The 8,444-nt window shown below is 45.2% G+C and overlaps 1 protein-coding gene across 17 annotated transcripts in view; it reads right to left on the reverse strand.

The window, feature by feature from the left end:
• The window catches only part of GULP1 (GULP PTB domain containing engulfment adaptor 1), a 657,395-nt gene that overhangs the window by 483,717 nt on the left and 165,234 nt on the right, over window positions 1–8,444 (reverse strand). The window lies entirely within an intron of this gene.

Here is an 8,444-nt window from a genome sequence, read left to right on the forward strand (position 1 = left end):
GGGTTGTTTTCATGGCTTCCACAACAAACTTGTTAACTTTGTCGCCACCCTGCTGTGTAATCCTCAAAATATACTGGCAAACTTTTACCATTTACGGATATTATTTCAGCGCTTCTTGCGCATCTGTTTACATTCCCCTCACCCGCCATATTCCAAACTTATAAGAACGCTACTACACTTAACTTGGTGCAGGCTGGGACCGAGTCTGACCCTGGGGCTGGTCATATACTGCCGACGCAGAGGATTGCGGGGCCTACCTCGGTCCAGGTGTTTCAGGCCTACTATGCCTCCTCCTCCTCCCACCCCTCCTCCTCCTCCGAATTACCATCCGTGGGCATGGCACCATCAGTCGGTAGCTCTAGGCACAGCAGCAGTGCCGTCGCTAAGCGACAGCAGGCGGTGCTCAAACTGCTGAGCCTAGGTGATAAAAGGCACACCGCCCAAGAGCTATTACAGGGCATTCCGCATCAAACTTGTTAACTTTGTCGCCACCGTGTTGTGTAAGCCACAAAATATACTGGAAAACTTTTTTCATTTACGGATATTATTTCAGCGCTTCTTGCGCATCTGTTTACATTCCCCTCACCCGCCATATCCTAAACTTTTAAGAACGCTACTACACTTGATCTTATACAAAAGGTTCTTAGAAGTGCTGTTTGGGGAGTAGCCTAGAGACAGGGGCTTGGATTGGCAAAAGCTCGCCTGGCAGCGGAGCGCCAGCTCCATGCCAAGATCCAACTAACATAGTTTTAACTGCAGCACCTTTAATCTACTACTAGTTCACTGCCTCCATACATGGTCCCCTTATCAAACGAGCTGTGTCAGGCAGAATTTTGGGTTGTTTTCATGGCTTCCACATCAAACTTGTTAACTTTGTCGCCACCCTGCTGTGTAATCCACAAAATATACTGGCAAACTTTTATCATGTACCGATATTATTTGAGCGCTTCTTGCTCACCTCCTTTGGTTCCTCTCTGCCACCCATTGGTTGGAAGCCTGAGTCCATTTAGGGTATGTCGCCATGCCACTCTCTAACCTGCCGCTGCTGCCGCTGCCTCTGCATGCCGTCCCCTATAGTGTCAGGGTCAATTATTGGATGTTTTAGATGCTATCTAGCTTCATTCTGTCACTCTGTCATGGCCATGCTGTTGCCCATAATTTTGGCATAATGGTGCGATTAAGCAGCCTCAGAGGCATCCAAGCATGCTGCTCCTGCTGTTTCCTGTCCATTTCCGTGGTGTTTCCATCCTTTTCTGAGGTTCCCAGGTGTTTGGCCAAGCTTCCCTGTGCAGAGCCTTGGTCCCCTTGAAAAATGCTCGAGTCTCCCATTGACTTCAATGGGGCTCGTTACTCGAAACGAGCACTCGAGCATCGGGAAAAGTTCGCCACGAATAACGAGTACCCGAGCATTTTAGTGCTCGCTCATCTCTAACAAGTATCTACAAGTATTTGATCTACAAGTATTCAGTCACTCTGACTGATTCCTACCTTTCAGCTATATTAACTCATTCTTACATATTCATACACTCTGAATGATCCTTATCTTTTAGCTATACTTTCAATTTTTCCATATTCCTTTCAGTCATACTAATTCATTTTTCACATAGCTCCCCTTCTTTATTTTGATTGCAGCCTCTCCTGGTTCCCCACAGACCCTGGTTTTTGGGGGTTCACATTAGACTGTTCTCTAGGTTTTGTATAAGATGTCCAATGTCTTGATGTATATCTCATTGGCCTACATATACATTTGGGGCTATGTTTGCCTATTCTCTCCCATTCTCCTTTATTTTGCTTTATCTCTATGGATAAAATGAATATGTATCATTAATTGTCTACTTCCCATTATCTGCCTTTCCTTAGTATAATTTCTCAGAAAATGAACTTTTTCCCCCAAAACACATTTCAACTTCATTGCCGACCTGCCTTAAAAGGAGCAGCTAACATTGTTTCAGTGATTGCTCCATTAACACATGTGTGGGTGTTGATCAATCTGTCATGCTTGGCATCATTGTTTCTCTTCTGTTAACCATGGTTATCTCTAAAGAAACATGTGCAGTCATCATTGCACTGCACAAAACTGGCCCAATATGGAAGAGTATCGCAGCTAGAAAGATTGCACCTCAGTTCCATTGTTACCGAAAAGGCTCCAGGGCACCCAAGAAGGACCAGCAAGTGCCGGGACCAAGAAGTGTTTCAGCTTCTCCCAAGCGTCCAAGAGCAGGTGGTGATCAACAATGCCTTTTGCAGCATGATGGAGCACCTTGCCATAAAGCAAAAGTGATAACTAATTGGCTCAGGGAATAAAAAAAAAGAGATTTTGGGTCTATGGCCTGGAAACTCCCCAGATCTTAATCCAATTGAGAATGTGTGGTTAATCATAAAGAGACAGTTGGACAAACAAAAACCAACAAATTGTGACAAACTCCAAGCATTGATTGTGCAGGAATGGACAGCTATCAGTCAGGATTTGGTCCAGAAGTTGATTGAGAGCATGTCAGGGAGAATTGCAGAGGTCCTGAAGAAGAAGGGTTAACACTGCAAATATTGACTTGCTGCATTAACTCATTCTAACTGTCAATAAAAGCTTTTGTTACTCATAATATGATTGCACTTGTATTTCTGTATGTGATAAAAACATCTGACAAACACACATAAAAACCAGAGGGCAACAGATCATGTGAAAATATAATATTTGTGTCATTCTCAAAACTTTTGGCCATGACTGTACATGGAATTCATCATTGCTGTGTACTGTACTAATGGTGTATAAATTGTATATATGAATGCAGGGGCGTTGCTAGGCTGGAAAAAGATCCGGGGCACGGGCCCCAATGCATTTGTATCACACTTTCAGTAATGCCCCCTCCTGTACATAACCCTCTCACATTTGGTTGGGCCAATAACAACTTTACTGAGGGTATATACAGCTACAGAAACACCAGAGAAATCCTGACTTACATCCAGTGACTGGAGGTGACATGTCCACTTCACTATTAGGGTGGTGGCACACGTGCTGTTTTGAACCCGCTGTTAGTCCGGTTTTAGTCATGCGTTTTCAGTCCATTACTTAAAAACGGGCCAAAAACGTGTTTAAAACGCCACGTGTAACATCACCCTAAGGTTGCGCTCACACGATTGCATTTAAACAAATACAAGACACCAGGCGCTCATTATCCATCACATGCATTTCACTGGAGACTCATGTGAGATCAAACCTAGGCCCTTCCTACTGCCACGTGTGAACACATCCCAAGGAATGTCCCCACACATCCATCCAGTAACATCACACACAGCCCCCTTGTAATCTCCCCCAGTAATGTGCCCCACACATCCCCCCCTGTAATGTCCCCCAATAATGTGCCCCCCATACAGATCCCCCTGTAATGTGCCCCATACAGATCCCCCTGTAATGTGCCCCACACAGATCCCCCTGTAATGTGCCCCACACACAGTCCCCCTGTAAGGAGCCCCATACAGATCCCCCTGTAATGTGCCCCACACAGATCCCCTGTAATGTGCCCTACACAGATCCCCCTGTAATGTGCCCCACACACATCCCCCTGTAATGTGCCCCATACAGATCTCCCTGTAATGTGCCCCACACACAGATCCCCCTGTAATGAGCCCACACAGATCCCCCTGTTATGTTCCCCACACAGATCCCCTGTAATGTGCCCCACACAGATCCCCCTGTAATGTGCCCACACAGATCCTCCTGTAATGTGCCCCATACAGATCCCCCTGTAATGTGCCCCACACACAGATCCCCCTGTAATGTGCCCCACACACAGATCCCCCTGTAATGTGCCCACACAGATCCCCCTGTAATGTGCCCCACACAGATCCCCCTGTAATGTGCCCCACACAGATCCCCCTGTAATGTGCCCCAAACACAGTCCCCCTGTAAGGAGCCCCATACAGATCCCCCTGTAATGTGCCCCATATAGATCCTCCTGTAATGTCCCCACACAGATCCCCCTGTAATGTGCCCCACACAGATCCCCCTGTAATGTGCCCCACACAGATCCCCCTGTAATGTGCCCCATACAGATCCCCCTGTAATGTGCCCCATACAGATCCCCCTGTAATGTGCCCCATATATATCCCCTTGCTATGTGCCCCACACAGATCACCCTGTAATGTGCCCCACACAGATCCCCCTGTAATGTGCCCCATACAGATCCCCCTGTAATGTGCCCCATACAGATCCCCCTGTAATGTGCCCCATACAGATCCCCCTGTAATGTGCCCCATACAGATCCCCCTGTAATGTGCCCCATATATATCCCCCTGCTATGTTCCCCACACAGATCCCCCTGTAATGTGCCCCATATATATCCCCCTGTAATGTGCCCCATATATATCCCCCTGCTATGTGCCCCATATAGATCTCCCTGTAATGTGCCCCATATAGATCTCCCTGCTATGTGCCCATATACATCTTCCCATGTTCTCCCTCTCACCTCACTCACTCCTGCAGATCCGTGCACTGCCGCCCCCTGCAGGTCATGTGATCGTGACATCACAGGTCCCGCAGGGAAAGCAGTCAATAAAAGCTTTTGTTACTCATAATATGATTGCACTTGTATTTCTGTATGTGATAAAAACATCTGACAAACACACATAAAAACCAGAGGGCAACAGATCATGTGAAAATATAATATTTGTGTCATTCTCAAAACTTTTGGCCATGACTGTACATGGAATTCATCATTGCTGTGTACTGTACTAATGGTGTATAAATTGTATATATGAATGCAGGGGCGTTGCTAGGCTGGAAAAAGATCCGGGGCACGGGCCCCAATGCATTTGTATCACACTTTCAGTAATGCCCCCTCCTGTACATAACCCTCTCACATTTGGTTGGGCCAATAACAACTTTACTGAGGGTATATACAGCTACAGAAACACCAGAGAAATCCTGACTTACATCCAGTGACTGGAGGTGACATGTCCACTTCACTATTAGGGTGGTGTAATGTGCCCCACACAGATCCCCCTGTAATGTGCCCCAAACACAGTCCCCCTGTAAGGAGCCCCATACAGATCCCCCTGTAATGTGCCCCATATAGATCCCCCTGTAATGTGCCCCATATAGATCCTCCTGTAATGTCCCCACACAGATCCCCCTGTAATGTGCCCCACACAGATCCCCCTGTAATGTGCCCCATACAGATCCCCCTGTAATGTGCCCCATACAGATCCCCCTGTAATGTGCCCCATATATATCCCCTTGCTATGTGCCCCACACAGATCACCCTGTAATGTGCCCCATGCAGATCCCCCTGTAATGTGCCCCATACAGATCCCCCTGTAATGTGCCCCATACAGATCCCCCTGTAATGTGCCCCATACAGATCCCCCTGTAATGTGCCCCATATATATCCCCCTGCTATGTTCCCCACACAGATCCCCCTGTAATGTGCCCCATATATATCCCCTTGCTATGTGCCCCATATAGATCTCCCTGTAATGTGCCCCATATAGATCTCCCTGCTATGTGCCCATATACATCTTCCCATGTTCTCCCTCTCACCTCACTCACTCCTGCAGATACGTGCACTGCCGCCCCCTGCAGGTCATGTGATCGTGACATCACAGGTCCTGCAGGGAAAGCAGTGAACACTGTGCCTGTCTCATCACGATCTATGTCCAGAGGACTTGGATCGTGAAGAGAGAGAGAGAGAGGAGATCCGGGGCACCGGCCAAAAGATCCGGGGCACGGGCCCCGGATCTTTTGACCTAGCAACGCCCCTGTATGAATGTATACATGTTGCATGTGATTCTAGTGATGCTTTCTCATTCATGGTTCATCCTTGATATTAGACAGCTCCTTAGCCAAAGGGGCTAACACTTGAAAGAGTATATATTTAATGAAGTTCTTGGAGACTGGAGCAATCTCCTCCTCACCTTCCTGCTTGTCGACACCTGTCAAGACTCTCATTCTCAGAGCTCTCCTCCACTTACTCTACTGCTGTGTGGGCTTTCGCCATCTTGGATGAGATTCCAAGCATCGTGTGTAGCTTCTTCTTCAAAAACTGTTTGAAGTCAGTTTCGCTTTCACCGGAGCCAGGTACTGTCTAGGACCCCTACCCCCCCCTTTTTTAAGTTTGAATCCTCTATAACAGATACTTTTACAACTGGATTTGGACAGATGGTCTAACCACATGGGGTTTTTTCAGCATTTTGTTTTGTTGTAGGTCCCTGCTAGTGTTTCAGAACTTTGTTGTGGTGCATTCATTTTTCTTATGACTCATTTTTATCTTTTTTTTTTTTTCTCTTTTAAGATACCTTATGATGTCCTTAGGGCATTACATTTTTTAATGTATGCACATGTAGCTATTTTATATTTTGGTGTGATTGGCACTTTGGTGACTCTTACTGTTTCACATTGTTTATTTTTCACATTGTATTGTTAGACACTGTTAATCTGTAATTCATTAATGTATTAGTTCTATATCCACAATTTACCACTTTGTGAGTGATTATCGTAGTTCATGTCATATACTAGCCTTGTAGTCATGTAATAGTGTGTTTTGAACAAATCTAAGATGGTGTGTGGAGCGTGGCAGCAGAGTGTGAATGCTCCACTGTTTTGAGTTTTAAGTACTGTTAAAGGGGTATTCCCACCAAGACAAGTTTCTTACATGTACTCCTGATAACAAAATAACATATTCTCTAATTCACTGTTATTAACAAAAATACAGCATTTCACAGACATAAGTCCAGCCTGTCTCTATCAGTCCTGGTGTACATGATTTCAGTTGACTCTAGACACGACCCAGTAACTTCTGACTCGGGGCCACCATCGTGGATTCCTGTGTGACGTCCATGCTTGCTGAATTTCTCTGTCTCTGCACTGTAGCTCCATCCCTTGTAGTCAACATGGAACTCACTCACTGCAGCATGCTGAGACACAGAATCAGAGTACCTGAGGCAGCGGAAGCATGGTGACAACTACAAGGATACTAGTTTGTTTGCTCTATAATTTATATTTGCTCAATTACTGTTTTTACAGCTCAATTACTGTTTTTACACAATTGGGTCTGATCTTTTTTGGTTTGTGCCTCCCAGTACATTTTATGAAATATTAAACTGTGCTCCTAATTAGAGCAATCATACAGTAAGTGGTGTAAGCAGGAAAAAAAGCAATGTTTTTTGAAGATGGGAAATAAAAACTGGAAATGAAAAAAAAATTTAAAAAAATGTTTTTTTAAAAGGTTAATAATAGAGATGGGCAAATCGATTCGAACAAGGAATTGAATACGAATTTCACTGAAAATTTGATTCATCACGAATCTGAAGTTTACGCTGATTTGTGGGAACAAAGTATTTTTTTTCCTCTATTTTAGCTAATTGTTACATTAGCAGAGAACTCTGGGAAGGAGAAAGGAACACCCTTATCAGACCTGTAAGCCAATCAGCAACTGACAGGCTTATGTGATGTCACATAGCCCTATTAAAACTGTCAGCCATTTGCAATCTCGCCATTTCCCATTGTATGTGCTGTCCGTAGCCTCTAGCTGCTTTTACTGTACTGTGCTGTAGTGATTTCTGGACCTCTCCCAGGGTGTGCTTTTTGGGGGATCTGTATACCCCAATTAGCAGTTCTTTTGTGTTACTTAAGCGAATAGGAAGAAACCTGTTTCATATCCACACAGCTGCTGTAGTGATTTCTGGACCTCTCCCAGGGTGTCCCTTTTGGAGCATCTGTATAACGCAAATTTCAATAGTTTTTTGTTGCCAAAGTTGAGAGCAAGAATTGTGTGTCAAATCCATGTAGTTGATTAACAACTAAGCAGGTGGAGCAGGCAGAGGTCGAAGCACAGTAATGGGACGTCGCAGCAGGCCATTGAGGCCAGAACTGCCGTTGTCATCTAGCGGCAGTGTGTTGATTAACAACCCAAAAGGTTGTTGATTGGTTGACTAGGTCATCCAATTCATCAAATATAACATCTGACAACCCCAGCCAAGAGTCTGTGGGTTCGCCAGATGCAACAATTAGTTGGCATGGCCCAGGAGCAAGTCAGCGGCCCTCAAGTGTTCTCAACCAGCCTCTGTCCTGTTCATTTCCCTCAGCCAGAGATCTACTAGGTGGTCTGGGTTCAGCACCACTATACAGTGAGGAAGAAGACTGAGGATAGTCAGCAACTGCTTGACAGTAGAACCTATCTTTCAACCCTCAGAACAGAGGGGTGAGAAAACCAACATAAACAGCAAATAACATCATAAGTGGTAAAAAAATTGTAAATTTTATTGAATACAAAATATAACGTACTGGTTAAAAATGAGCCCCACTACAAAAGGGGGGGGGGGACACAAGCAAGAGTTGCATCACGGGCGACAGAACAATACATCCATATGTGAAAAACATGTATGGGCATCCGTGGCTTTATACAAATATACAATAGTGACGTTGGGAAGCTGCTATCTCGGGCAACGAG

Source organism: Engystomops pustulosus, chromosome 8 (assembly GCF_040894005.1).
Source record: "Engystomops pustulosus chromosome 8, aEngPut4.maternal, whole genome shotgun sequence".
NCBI classification, from domain to species: Eukaryota; Metazoa; Chordata; class Amphibia; order Anura; family Leptodactylidae; genus Engystomops; species Engystomops pustulosus.